The sequence below is a fragment of the Rhinoraja longicauda genome, chromosome 24, assembly GCF_053455715.1.
Source record: "Rhinoraja longicauda isolate Sanriku21f chromosome 24, sRhiLon1.1, whole genome shotgun sequence".
Lineage (NCBI taxonomy): Eukaryota > Metazoa > Chordata > Chondrichthyes > Rajiformes > Arhynchobatidae > Rhinoraja > Rhinoraja longicauda.
This window is the reverse complement of record NC_135976.1, coordinates 19,662,800-19,675,950: the sequence shown is the minus strand read 5'-3', so window position 1 is coordinate 19,675,950 and position 13,151 is coordinate 19,662,800. Positions and strand designations below refer to the sequence as shown.

The following is a 13,151-nucleotide window of genomic DNA, read 5'->3' as shown; positions in this document are numbered from 1 at the left end:
TTCATTAGTATTTGTAACGGCAAATGGAAACTGCAACCGAAGCCAACGTGTTGAATGTGCGCCTTTCCTTTGCAGACGGCGATCAAACGCTCGCTCGAGGTGATGCCCACAGTCGCCTCCTCCTCGTCGGCAGCGTCTCCCAAACAATAGGCGCGATGACGTCAGCCCCGCGCGTGCTGCGTCGCTGACGCCAACGCCGGTGGGGAAAATCTAAGATGGCAGCGGCGGCGGCAATGGGTTTCTCGCGGAGGTAAATGGTTTGCTGAAGGTCGGGGGGTGAACGCGAGGGGCGGGATGGCTCCCAGTTGGATCATGAGTGGCGAGGCTGGAGCAGATGGACAGGACGGTCAGTTGGGACTGAATCCGGGGAGGGGTTACCGCGAGGTCAGAGGGGCTCACGACAACATCCAATGACTAAACGCACAGCCGGTTAACGTTCAGTGAGTTATCCCCAATGAAAGTAAATACTCAGCCAATAACCAACCAATAAACCCAATGCCGGCCAATAACTAATGAATAAACCCAAGCTGGTCAATAAACATGCGATAAACCCATGAATCAGCCAATGACCAAACAGTAAACAAAATGATGGCAATCAGTAAACCCACCGGAGATCAGTCAGTTTGTCAATCATTCCTTTGCCACAGTATAGAAAGCCTCTGGTCCCATTGCTGGATTTGTTCCCTGAATTTGTTCTACCCCACTGATCCCGTTTCTCCCTCTAGACAACATCGCATCATAACTGAAGAAGGGTCTCAACCCGAAACGTCACCCATTCCTTTTCTCCAGAGATGCCTGTCCCGCTGAGTTACTCCAGCATTTTGTGTCTACCTTTGATTTAAAGCAGCATCTGCAGTTCTTTCCTTCACATCATAACTTTTCTGCATAAAATAAAAGCTCTTCCTCAGTGACACCCACTTATGCCTCAGATTTTAAATTAATGTCACAGGCTCATCACCCACCCCCCACAACCGACAGTACAAGAAGTAGACCGTACTGTCTGTTGTTGAGTTAGGTTTTGGGTTTTGCTGATTGGTTCAAGAACCAGATAGTTACAGGAAAGAAGCTAGTCCTGAACCTGCTGGTGTGGGAATTCAGTAGTGCTGCTAATGGGAGCAATAAGAAGAGGGCATGGCACAGAGGGTGGGGATCCTTGATGATAGATGCCACCTTCTTCAGGCAACGCCTCATGCAGATGATTTCAATGGAGGGTAGGGCTGTGCCTGTGATGGACCCGGCTGGGTCTACCATTCTGCAGCCTCTTGCAGCCATACTAGGCCATGATGCAACCAGTCAGGATACTTTCTGTAATACATCTATAACATTTTGTTGGAGACTACTGAATTTCCATAAACTTCTGAGAAGTTATGCCTTTTTTGTCATGATATCAATGTTCTGGGCTCAGGACAGTGCATCCAAGGTGTTAATGCCCAGCAATTTGAAACTGCTAACTCTCTCCACACCCAAACCACGAATGGAAACTGGCGAGTGGTCTCCCGACACCTCCTTTCGGAACAAAAGTTCCTAGGTTTGGTTGACGGTGAGCGAGAGGTTATTGTTGCAGCCCCACTCAACCAGGTGTTCTATCTCTCTCCTGTATGCTGACTTATACCCACCCATGGTTTGGCCAACCACAGTCGTGTCGCAGGAGAATCAGGAAACTGCAGATGCTAGAATATTGAGGGGAAAAAACCAGAGCTGGACAAACTCAGCAGGTTAGGCAGCATCTGTGGAGGGAATGGACAGATGTTTCGGATTGATAACTTCCCTCAGGCTCAGTGGTGTTGTCAGTGAATTAGATGGCTTTGGAGCTCTGTTTAGCCACATGGACATGAGAGTCAAGAAAGTAGAGGGCTAAACACGCAGCTTGAGGGGCACCTGTGTTGATGGTCAGTGGGGAGGAGATGTTATTACCGTTGAGATCTGCTGATGAGAAAACAGAGGATCCAGTTACAAAGGGTAGTACAGAGGTCCAGGTCTTGGAGCTTGGTGATGATAGAGGGGATGCTTGATGCCGAGCTATAGTCGATGAACAACAACTTGATGTATGGCCTGAGATGAGTGGAGGCCCATTGCGAAAGTTGTTAACTTGTGGCGATAGATACATTGAAGTGGATCTAATTCATTTCTGAGGCTGAAGTTGACTTGCGCCATAATCAACCTCTCAAAGCACTTGATCACGGTGGATGTAAGTGCTACTGGCCAATCGTCAATTAGCCAGGTCACTGTGCACTTGTTGAGGGTATGATAGTTGCCCTTGAAGCTGGTGGAACCTCAGAGTGCAGAAATGCTAGGTTGAAGATGTGCTTCAATACTCCAGCCATTTGAAGATGTACTTGAATACTCCACACAGGCCATCAGCACTCGGGCAGGTACTCCGCCTGGCCGCACACTTCTCCTAGATACATCCTTTCGAAGGATGCTCTGGCATCAAAGACTGAGACCACAGGGCAGTCAGGGCTAGAGAAGCTCCTGTAGGTGTGTCAGTGTTCTCCCTTTCAAAGCGTGTATTGAAGCTATTGAGCGCAGCTGAAAATGATGTGCTGTTGCCACTTATGCTACTCGCCTTGTAGGAGATGATAAGTTCATGTCATAGGAGCAGAATTAGGCCATTCGGTCCATCGAGTCTATGCCATTCAGTCACGGCTGATCTATCTTTCCCTCTCAACCCCATTCTCCTGCCCATACCATTGACACCCTTACCAATTAAAAATCTGCCGATCTCTGCCTTAAAAATACCTAATGTCTTGACCTCCACAGCTGCCTGTGGCAATGAATTTCACAGATTCACCACCCACTGACTAAAGAAATTCCTCCTCATCTCCTTTCTAAAGGTACATCTTTTGATTCTGAGGCTGTGACCTCTGGTCCTACACTCTCCCACTAATTGAAACATCCTCTCCACAGCCTCTCTTATCCAGGCATTTCAATGTTTCAATGAGGTCCCCCCTCATGCTTCTAAACTTCGACAAGTACAGGCCCAGTGACATCAAACACTCATCCTATGTTAACCCAATCAACCCCGGCATCAAACTCGTAAACCTCCCCTGGACCCTCTCTAACGCCAGCACATCCTTCCGCCAAGATGGGGCCCAAGCCCTGCTAATGGCATGCAAGTTCTGCCACAGCTGTCGAGCATCCACCTGTGACTCCAGCTTAGCTTGGAATTGCCACACTTGGTGGTCTTCAGGAAATCACATCTAAACCTCTGGATCGTCTGTCTTAAACGCCATAGATCTAGGCGTCAACACATCATGGGTCGCCTGGTTCATCCAGGGCTTCTGGTTGGCGAAGACTCGGAATGGTTTTGTAGGTACATACATGTCCACACTTTGCTTTATGAAGTCAGTGACAAGTGTAGCATATTCAGGTCCACTGATGAATCCTTGAACATGACCCAATCCACTGATCCACGCCATTCCACGCCATTGCCCTGGGGGTGACCCCGTGCTGACCTGCTGTGTTCTGGGTATGGGGGATCCCACACCTCTCCACACCCAGCAGTCCTGTAAGCGCGTTCCTCTGTCTCCTTTGACCAGCTCTTTGAAGTCCTCTTGCTCTTCATTCCCTGTCTTTAGGCAGGAAGCAGAAGCATAGCCGGGTGGTGCGATTTTCCAAATGCAGGTGTGGAATGGAGTGGTAGGCATTCCTGGTGATGGTTTAGCAGCGGTTGAGTGTTGGGTCTTCCAGTGTTGAAAGCAATGCGTTGATGGTAGTTAGGCAGAAACATCTTCTAGTTGGCTTGGTTGGAAGTCCCCAGCGATGATGAGGATAAGCGTTGGTCCACACAGTGTCGTGCTTGTTGATCGCAGCAGTCAGTTCCCCAGGTGCGGGCTTGACGTCTGCCTGAGGCAGGATGGACACGGCATTCAGGATGATGCGGCAAACTCCCTCAGACGATAGAATGGTCCGCACTTACCTGCAGATGTTCCAGGTCAGGGGAACAGGAATGGAACAAGACTGTCGTATGAGCATCACAATGAGTGTATTGTCAACCAGATGCCACCCTTCACTCCATGCGGTGAATGGAAGACCTCCTTGGGTTGGAGCGCCGTATCTGGGGCGTTGGACGTGAGCCATGTCTCTCTGAAACAGATTGAGCAACAGTTCCTTATGTCCCTCTGATACAGCAGGCTTGCTTCTAGGTTTGGTTTAGTTTAGTTTAGAGATACATTGCGGAAACAGGCCATTCGGCCACTGAGTCCACGCCAACCAGTACACTAGCACTATCCTACACGCACTAGGGTGATGCACTAGGGACAGTTTACAATTTTAACAGCCAATTAGCCTACAAACCTCCATCTTTGGGAGAAACTGGAGCTCTCGGAGAAAACCCAGGCAGGTCACAAGGAGAACGTACAAACTCCGTACAGACAGCATCCGTAGTCAGGATTTTACCCGGGTGTCTGGCGCTATAAAGCTGCAACTCTACCGCTGCGCCACCATGCCGCCCCAAAGGTCTTCTACCTTATTCTTCAGTGACTACATTAGCCAGTATGATTCTGGGGTTGATGTGACTACTCCAGATGAGGTCCCTTGTACTCACACTGCTCCACTCTTACCCCCCTCCCTCTGTATTAAAGGCCATCGCACCCCCTTGCCCTCATGGGTGACCCCGTGCAGACCTGCTGTGTTCCGGGTAAGGGGGGATCCCACATCTCTCCACACCCAGCGTCCTGCCCCCTCTCTCCGTTTACACAACGCCTTGCATCTCCACTAAATTGAAAAACCTAGCATTTCCCCCAACAAATAACACGCAGTCGCTTCATATCCGTAACATTACCTTTTTCCTGCAGTTGATCAGCATTTTGATGGGAAAGAAAAGAATTTCACTCATCACCCTCTAAACAATCATTGATACTGTGAGTAATTTAAATAATTGCAGTCACAATTGCTCAATTTGACTATATCTCCAATGATGTTAATCAAGCTACCAAACACAGGCCCTCAGTAACCTCTCTCCCCTAATGCCCTGTACTGACTGTATTTTCACTGACGTTAATCCAGCCCCATAACCCTGTCCCTCAGTAACCCTCGCTTCGCGCCCTGTGTCACTGACTGTATATCCACTGATCTTAATCCAGTTCCCTTACACTGTCCCTGTTCCAATAGACAATAGACAATAGACAATAGAGGTGCAGGAGTAGGCCATTCGGCCCTTCGAGCCAGCACCGCCATTCAATGTGATCATGGCTGATCATTCTCAATCAGTACCCCGTTCCTGCTTTCTCCCCATATCCCCTGACTCCGCTATCCTTAAGAGCTCTATCTAGCTCTCTCTTGAATGTATTCAGAGAATTTCACTCATCACCCTCTAAACACCCTCCGCAAGGAAGGCTGCTCTGGAGGGTGGATCGCATGTGATACGAAGAGCTAGCTGACTGGATAGAGAATTGGCTTCATGGAAGGAAGCAGAGGATGATGGTGGAAGGTTGTTTTACAGACTGTCACTAGTGGTGTGCCTCAGGGTTCAGTGCTGGGCCCATTGCTGTTTGTGGCTTATATTAATGATTTGGATGAGAATGTAGAAGGCATGATTAGTAAGCTTGCAGATGAAGCTAAAGTAGGTGGTATCATAGATAGTGAAGATAGTTCTCAAACATTACAGCAGGATCTTGATCAGTTAAGCAAGTACGCTGAGGAATGGTTAAGTGCTATTGCATTTTGGAGGGTCAAACCAGGTCAGGAAGGTCACAGTAAATAGCCCCAGGGGAGTGCTGTAGGGTAGCGGGCTCTAGGAGTATAGGTACACCGTTCCCTGAATGTGGCCTCACAAATAGATAGGTTGATCAAAAAAGCTTTCAGTACATTGGCCTTCATCAATCAAGGTATTGTATAGAAGTCGGGATAGATACAAAATGCTGGAGTAACTCAGCGGGTCAGGCAGCATCTCTGGAGAAAAGAAATAGGTGAGGTTTTAGGTCGAAACCCTTCTTCAGTTTCCACCCGAAACGTCATCTATTTCTTTTCTCCAGCGATGCTACCTGACCCGCTGAGATACTCAAGCATTTTGTGTCTATCCTCGGTGTAAACAAGCATCTGCCGTTCCTTATGTGAAATTTGTACAAGATGTTGGTGAGAACGCATTTGGAATTGTGTTCATTTTTGGTCACCCCGCTGTAGGAAGGATGTTGTTAAGATGGAAAGAGTGCAGAGATTTACGAGGATGTTGCCAGGACTTGAGGGCCTAAGTTATAAGGAGAGGTTGGACAGGCTAGGACTTTATTCCTTGAAGCACAGGAGGCTGAGAGGTGATCGTATAGAGGTGTATACGATCATGAGAATAGATAGGGTGAATACACAGAGTTTTCCCCAGAGTAGGGGAATCAAGAACCAGAGGACATGGTTTAAGGTGAGAGGGGAAAGATTTAGTAGCAACCTGAGGGGCATCTTTTTCACACAGAGACTGATGGGTATATGGAACAAGCTGCCAGAGAATGTAGTGGAGGCAGGCAGGTACAATCACAACATTTAAAAGATATTTGGATAGGAAAGATTTAGAGGGATATGGGCTAAAGGTAGGACTAATACAGATGGGACATCTTGGTTGGCATGAGCAAGTTGGGCCAAAGGGCCTGTTTCCGTGCTGCATGACTCTAGCACTCAGTAATCTCCTGACCCTAGAACCGTGTGTCACTGACTCTCTCCCCAGTGTCACTATTTCTATCGGTTAATCCAGCTCCCTCAGTTATCCCTCCACCCTTGCCTTGTGACACTGACTGTATCGCCACTGATGTTAATCCAGCTCCTTCATCCTGTCCCTCAGTAATTCCTCTCACCCAGCATGTGTATCCTTGTATTCTTCCTGATGTTAATGCAGTTTCCTCACACTGTCCGTCCAGTAATCTCTCGACCCAAGAATCTTGTGTCGCTGACTGTATCGTCCCTCATGTTAATTCAGTTCCCCCACTGTCTCATTATCTCTTTTTAGACCTTCGACATACAGCGCGGAACAAGCCCTTCAGCCCATCAAGTTCGTGCTGACCAGCGATCACCCCGATACCTCTTGCAGTCCTGCCATTGGTCTTCACTTCTTCCCCAGCTTTCCTGTCACTGACTATTCCCCACCAATATACACACACCCTCAGTAATTCATCCCCGCTGGTCTGTGACACTGACTGTATCTCCACAGGTGTGATCCCAATCTCTTCGTAATGTCCCTCAGTCACGCCCCACTCCCAGTTCCATGTGACACTGACTCTATCCCGTTAATGTTAATCCATTTCCCCTCATACTGTCCTACAGTAACCCTCTCCCCAAGCGCACTCTGTCACTGACTGTATCTCCACTGACCTTAATCCAGTTCTCTCACCCCGTCGCTCTGTGACTCCCCTCTTCCCCTCACTGTTATTCATCACCTCCTTTGCTTCCCTCCGCAGGTCTGTTGCTTCCTTCAGCCTCACCGTGATGAGAGATGCCTCAGCCCTCTTCCCTCCGCACCCCTTACCCAGCCCCCCTCGGCTCCGCTCCCCAGACCCCCAAGCCCAGCCGTCGGCCGCTGCTGGCCTCGGCCGGTATGGAACGCGGGGGGCCACGACCGGTGGGGACCAGCCACCCCTCGCCGGGCGGGCGGCTGGCCGCCATGCCCGCAGCCAAGCCTCGGCCTCTGCCACCGGGCCCGGGGCCCCTGGACGAGCGGGGCAGGAAGCTGGAGGGCAAAGCCCGGGGGCAGCCCCACACGGCCCAGCCCTCCACCAGACGCGGCCCCCTGCGTGCTGACCACTCGCTGGGGCTGAGGCTCTCTCAGCCTCCCGCTGCCCCCACCCCATCCTCCTCCTCCTCCTCCTCGTCTTCCTCCTCCTCTCGCCCCTCCTCGCCCACCGCCTCGCCGTCGGCCCAGCGGAAGTCAGGCCGTGGCCGGGGGTCCCGGGCAGTCCCCTTGAACCGCTGCTCTCAGCTGCGGGACCCTCGGGAGGTGCAGGAGTGCCTGCAGAAGCTGCCCAGCACGGAGTCGCGGCGCTCGCCCTCGCTGGGGCGGCTGGAGGCCCGGGACCGGCCCCCCGTCCTCCGTCGCAGCTCCTCGCTGCGGGGACTGCCCCCCGAGTCTGATGCCAGGCCACTTGGTGTGGGAGGGGCGGGGGTGACGCTTCGCTCCGGCCAGCTGGACACCTTGCCCGGGACCTCCTGGAACACGAGCGGCCCCCGACCAACAGCCCGCAGCGGGCACCGCCTCGCCCCGGAGCAGCAGCGCATGTCCAAGGTGAGCCTCGTGCAGCCCCACCACCAACCTTCACTTCAACCCCAGTGCACACCCACTCTCCCTCCTCGAGTCCTGGAGTCCAGGAGCTACACAGCACAGGAACAGGCCCTTCAGTCCAACCTGCCCGTGCCAACCACGGTGCCTACCGGAGCCTTTCCCATTTGACAAATATCTCTCTAAACGTCTCCAATCCATGTACTGTCCAAATGTCTTTTAAATGTTGTCATTGTACTCAATCCCATCACTCGCTCTGGCAGCTCATTTCATATACCCACAACCCTCTTTGAAAGAGGTGCCCTTCCGGTCACCGCTAAATTAATTTTTAAACCTATCAGCTTCCAATGTTCCAGGGAAAATGGCGCCAATTTATCCAGCCTCTCCTGATAACTCAAGCCCTCCAGTCTCGGTAACATTCTTGTGAATCTTTTCTGCATCATTTCCAGCATAATGATATTTGTCCTAGAGCAAGCCGACCAGAATTCGTGTGGTCTCATCAATGACTTGTACAGCTGTATCATGACATTGTACTCGATACCCTGACTGATGAAGGCAAGCATTCCATGTGTCTTCTTCAGCATCCTGTCTACTAGTGTCTCCACTTTCAGTGAAATATATATCTGTACTTCTCAGTCTCTCTGTTCACCACCCTAAGCACACCCTCCCTCCACCACCAGTGCCCAGTGGCTGCAGAGTGCACCATCTACAAAATGCACTGCGGTTCCTCACCCAGGCTACTCCGACAGGACCTCCCAACCCTGCCATATCTCCCATCGAGAAGGAAAGAGCAGTGGGGGAGCACCACCACCTCCAGGTTCCCCTCCAGATCTCACCTCACCTGGACTAGGAAATATATCACCGCTCCTCCATGGTCACTGCGTCTAAGTGCTGGCACTGCCTCCCCGACAGCACCGTGGGAGCACCTTGGGTCGAGCAGGCAGCTGGCTGCATCTTCTCTGGAGCAATGAGGGACGGGCAAGAAATGCTCTGGCTGCTGAGGCCCAAGTCTTGAGACAAAAGTAATGTTATTGAGCAGACTGGAATGTACTGATTTGTAAATAAGCTGCACGTCTCAGTTTGCCCTTTATTCTGCTTTATTTTTCCAGAGGGACGTCATCTTGCCCATTGGCAATGGTCAAATTGGGCTAAGGAATCTTGGAAATACGGTGAGGTTAAATGGGGTGGCTGTGTGCAAATGGAGAATTGGGGACTGTATGTAAATGGGAAATTGGGGGCTGTGTGTAAATGGGGAATTGGAGACTAAATGGAGAGAACAGGGGGAATGGGACATGTGTAAATCATACAATCATAAGACACATAGTTACGCCATTTTGACCATCGAGTCTATTCCGCCATTCAATCATGGCTAATCAATTTTTCCCTCTCATTCCCATTCTCCTACCTTCTCACCTGACCTTTGACGCCCTTACTAATCAAGAACCTATCAATCTCCGCTTTAAAAATTGGAATGTAATGGATTCCACAGATTCACCCGCCTCTGGCTAAAGTAATTCCTCCTCATCTCCATTCTGAAGGTACCATCTTTTATTGTGAGGCTCTTCCCTCTGCACCTCGTCTCTCCCACGACTGAAAACATCCTCTCCACGTCCATCCTTCATTATTCAGTGTTTCCATGAGATCCTCCTCATCCTTCTAAACTCCAGTGAGTACAGACCTGAGCTATCCAACATTCCTCATATTCCACACACGTTAATCCAATCACCGCAGAGATCATTCTCATAAACCTCCTCTGGACTCTCTCCAATGCCAGCACATCCTTCCTCAGATATGGGGCCCAAAACTACTCGCAATATTTCAAATGTAGTCTGATCAGCACCTTATAAAACCTCAGCATAATATCCCTGCTTTTATATCCTAGTCCTCTTGAAATGAATACTGACCTTTACGTAAACTTGCACCATCACTCCCAAGTCCCTTTGCACCTCCGATTTCTGATTACTCTCCCCAAATAAAAAGTTGTCTATGCCTTTATTCCTTCCACCAAAGTGCATTTGCCACTTCTTTGCCCCCTCTCCCAACTTGTCCTATTCTTTCTACAGACTCCCAGCTTCCATCTGCCCCTCCATCTATCGTCATAACATCCACAAACTTAGCCACAAAACCATCAATTCCACCGGTGTCAGATCATAACAAGCCTCCAGTCACCGGCAAAACAAATTAAAACTCTAATTAAAACTCTAATTAAAATGGCAAAAAAAACTCTGAACTAAACTAAACTAATCTAGTCCCCAGCAGCCAACCAGAAAAGGTATCCTTTATTCCCACACTTTGCATTCTGTCATTCAGCCAATCTTCTAACCGTGCCAGTGCCTTGCATCTAATACCATGGGCTCTCATCTGGTTTGGCAGGCTCACGTATGGCATCTTATTGAAGGCCTGTTTGAAATTCAAGTAAACAACATCCACTGAAGCTCCTTTGTCTATCCTGCTTGTTACCTCCTCAAAGAATTCCAACAGATTTGTCAGACTGGATCTCCCCTGAACAAAACCATGCCTACTTTGGCCTATTTTTCCAAGTACCCCGATAGGCAAGAGGGTGAGGTATGAAGGTGAGGTAGAGTGGCGCAGTGGTAGAGTTGCTGCCTTACAGCACCAGAGACCCGGGTTCAATACTGACTATACTTAAGGATAGCGGAGTCAGGGGGTATGGGGAGAAGGCAGGAACGGGGTACTGATTGAGAATAATCAGCCATGATCACATTGAATGGTGGTGCTGGCTCAAAGGGCCGAATGGCCTACTCCTGCACCTATTGTCTATTGACTAAGGATGCTGTCTGTATGATGTTTGTACGTTCTCCCCCTGACTGCGTGGGTTTTCTCCGGGAGCTCCGGTTTCCTCCCACACTCCAAAGACATACAGGTTTGTAGCCTAATTGGCTTCAGTAAAAATTGTAAATTATCCCTCGTGTGTGTAGGATAGTGTTAGTGTATGGGGACGCTGGTCGGCGCGGATTCAGTGGTCTGAAGAGCCTGTTTCCCACGCTGTATCTCTCAACTAAACTAATGAAGATGCCATTTTTCATTGGAGTGTGGAGCAATGAGAGGTGAACGGGTTTCTGAGGTAGACTGACAGGGTGGGCGCTGAGAGGAGGTCTCCCCTTGTGGGAGTCTCGGGTAAGTTGTGGGTTAAGGGGTTGTCTGCGTTAGACCAAGGAAAGGAGGGGTTTCTTCTCCGAGATGTGGATTATCCCGCAGAGAGCAGTGGAGGAAGCTTGATTGAGTGGACTGGGTTGGCAGACATTCAAATACAAGGGTTGTGGAGAGGGAGGGGAACAGTGGTGGGGGCCAAGATTGAGGAGCTGTTGAATGGCAGAGCATGCCGAAGGAGCTGAATAGCTGACTGCTGTTCTGGTGTTTCTATTGATTGTGGGCCTTCGGGCAATGCCTGGGGTGCTCTGGTGGAACCCGTGGAGAGAATTAAGGTTTCAGGTCGATGGTCTTTCCTGGGACCCAGGAAAGGTTTGAAATTTCAGCGAGGTGGGAGGGGAGAGGGGGCAAGAGTCTGGTGGAGGGGTAAGTCTAGGGGAGTGTGGTTGTGGTCTGGCCGGGCGGGGGTGTGGAAAGATGGTTAATCCCAGTCGATGTATCTGGAGAAGGGATAAATAGAGGGAAGTGAATGCGGAGAGGGAAAGAGACATTGCATGAACTGTGAAACGTAGAGCACAGCATTTACTGAAAATGTGAAGCCCTCGAGATGGTGGGGAATAGTGTTTGTGGAGAGAGTAAATTGAGTTACGTCGTAGGGTGATGACCCTGCATCAGAGCTGGCTGTCTCTAGCACAAACTGGAATTGCTGATTATCTGAAGTAGTTGAGGTCGATATCCAGCCATGGGATTAAAGTGTCCAGTCACAAGATGAGGTGATGTTCCTGGAGCACGCGGTGGGACACTGCAGGTGAGAAGAGGGGATTAGACAGGGAATAAAACTAGGGTTGGGGAATGCTGGAGATTCTCGACGGATCAGGCTGTATCTGTGGAGAGAGAAACGGCATTAACAATACTGGCGGATGGTTCTACATTGAAAGGGAATTATTGAGAGAGAGAGGAGTGGGAGAGAGAGGAGAAAGGATTTGACGGGGGGGGGGGGGGGGGGGGGGGGGGATTGGTTGTTCCCTGCAAACACTTACACCTCATGTACTGCAATGAGGTAAGAGGCAGTGTACACCCACTCCTAGTGGGGCAGTCAGGGGAGTGGATAACAATCAGCAGCCTAACCAGTACCGGCCAAGACCCAGGCTGGTGACAGAGGCGGGTGTATTCAAACTCCAGCTTACTGAACTAACACCTAGCCCTCGTTCCACAGTGTTTCATGAACGCTATTCTCCAGTGTCTGAGCAACACCAGGGACCTGCAGGAGTACTGCTTCCGGAAAGAATATCTGCTGGATGTGAATGGATCGGGAAAGAAACACTACGAGCTGATGGATGGTAGGGGTTGTGCATGGGGGAGTGTACCATATAGGCAAGGTACCCATATACAGAACAGGGAATAGAGCCATGGTGTATAGTACAGCCAATACAGCACCGTGTATAAAACAGGGAGCTCAGCAACAGTGTGCAGGACAGGCAATACAGTCACGATGTACAGAATAAGTGCATTGCATAGACCAGGCAGTACAGTCACAGTATTTTGAACAGGTAATACGGTTACGCTGCATGGAACAGTCAATTTATTCATGGTGTATACAACAGGCAGCACAGTCATGGTGTATGAAACAGGCACGTCGCATAAAACAAGCAATACAGCTACAGCGTGTAGAACAGGGAGCACAGCTACAATGTATAACACACGGAGTAGAACAGATAAAGCCATCATGTATAGAACAACCAACTATGTGTGGAACAGGGAATACGGCCACGATGCGTTGAATAAGGCACCATAGCTGCAGTGTATGGAACAGGCAATATGCCCGTGATGTATAGAATAGGGAATA

General features: G+C 49.9%; 1 pseudogene; it reads left to right on the top strand.

Moving 5' to 3' along the window:
- Positions 1-209: 209 nt before the first annotated feature.
- The window catches only part of LOC144605289 (ubiquitin carboxyl-terminal hydrolase 2-like), a 31,900-nt pseudogene continuing 18,958 nt past the window's right edge, over positions 210-13,151 (top strand).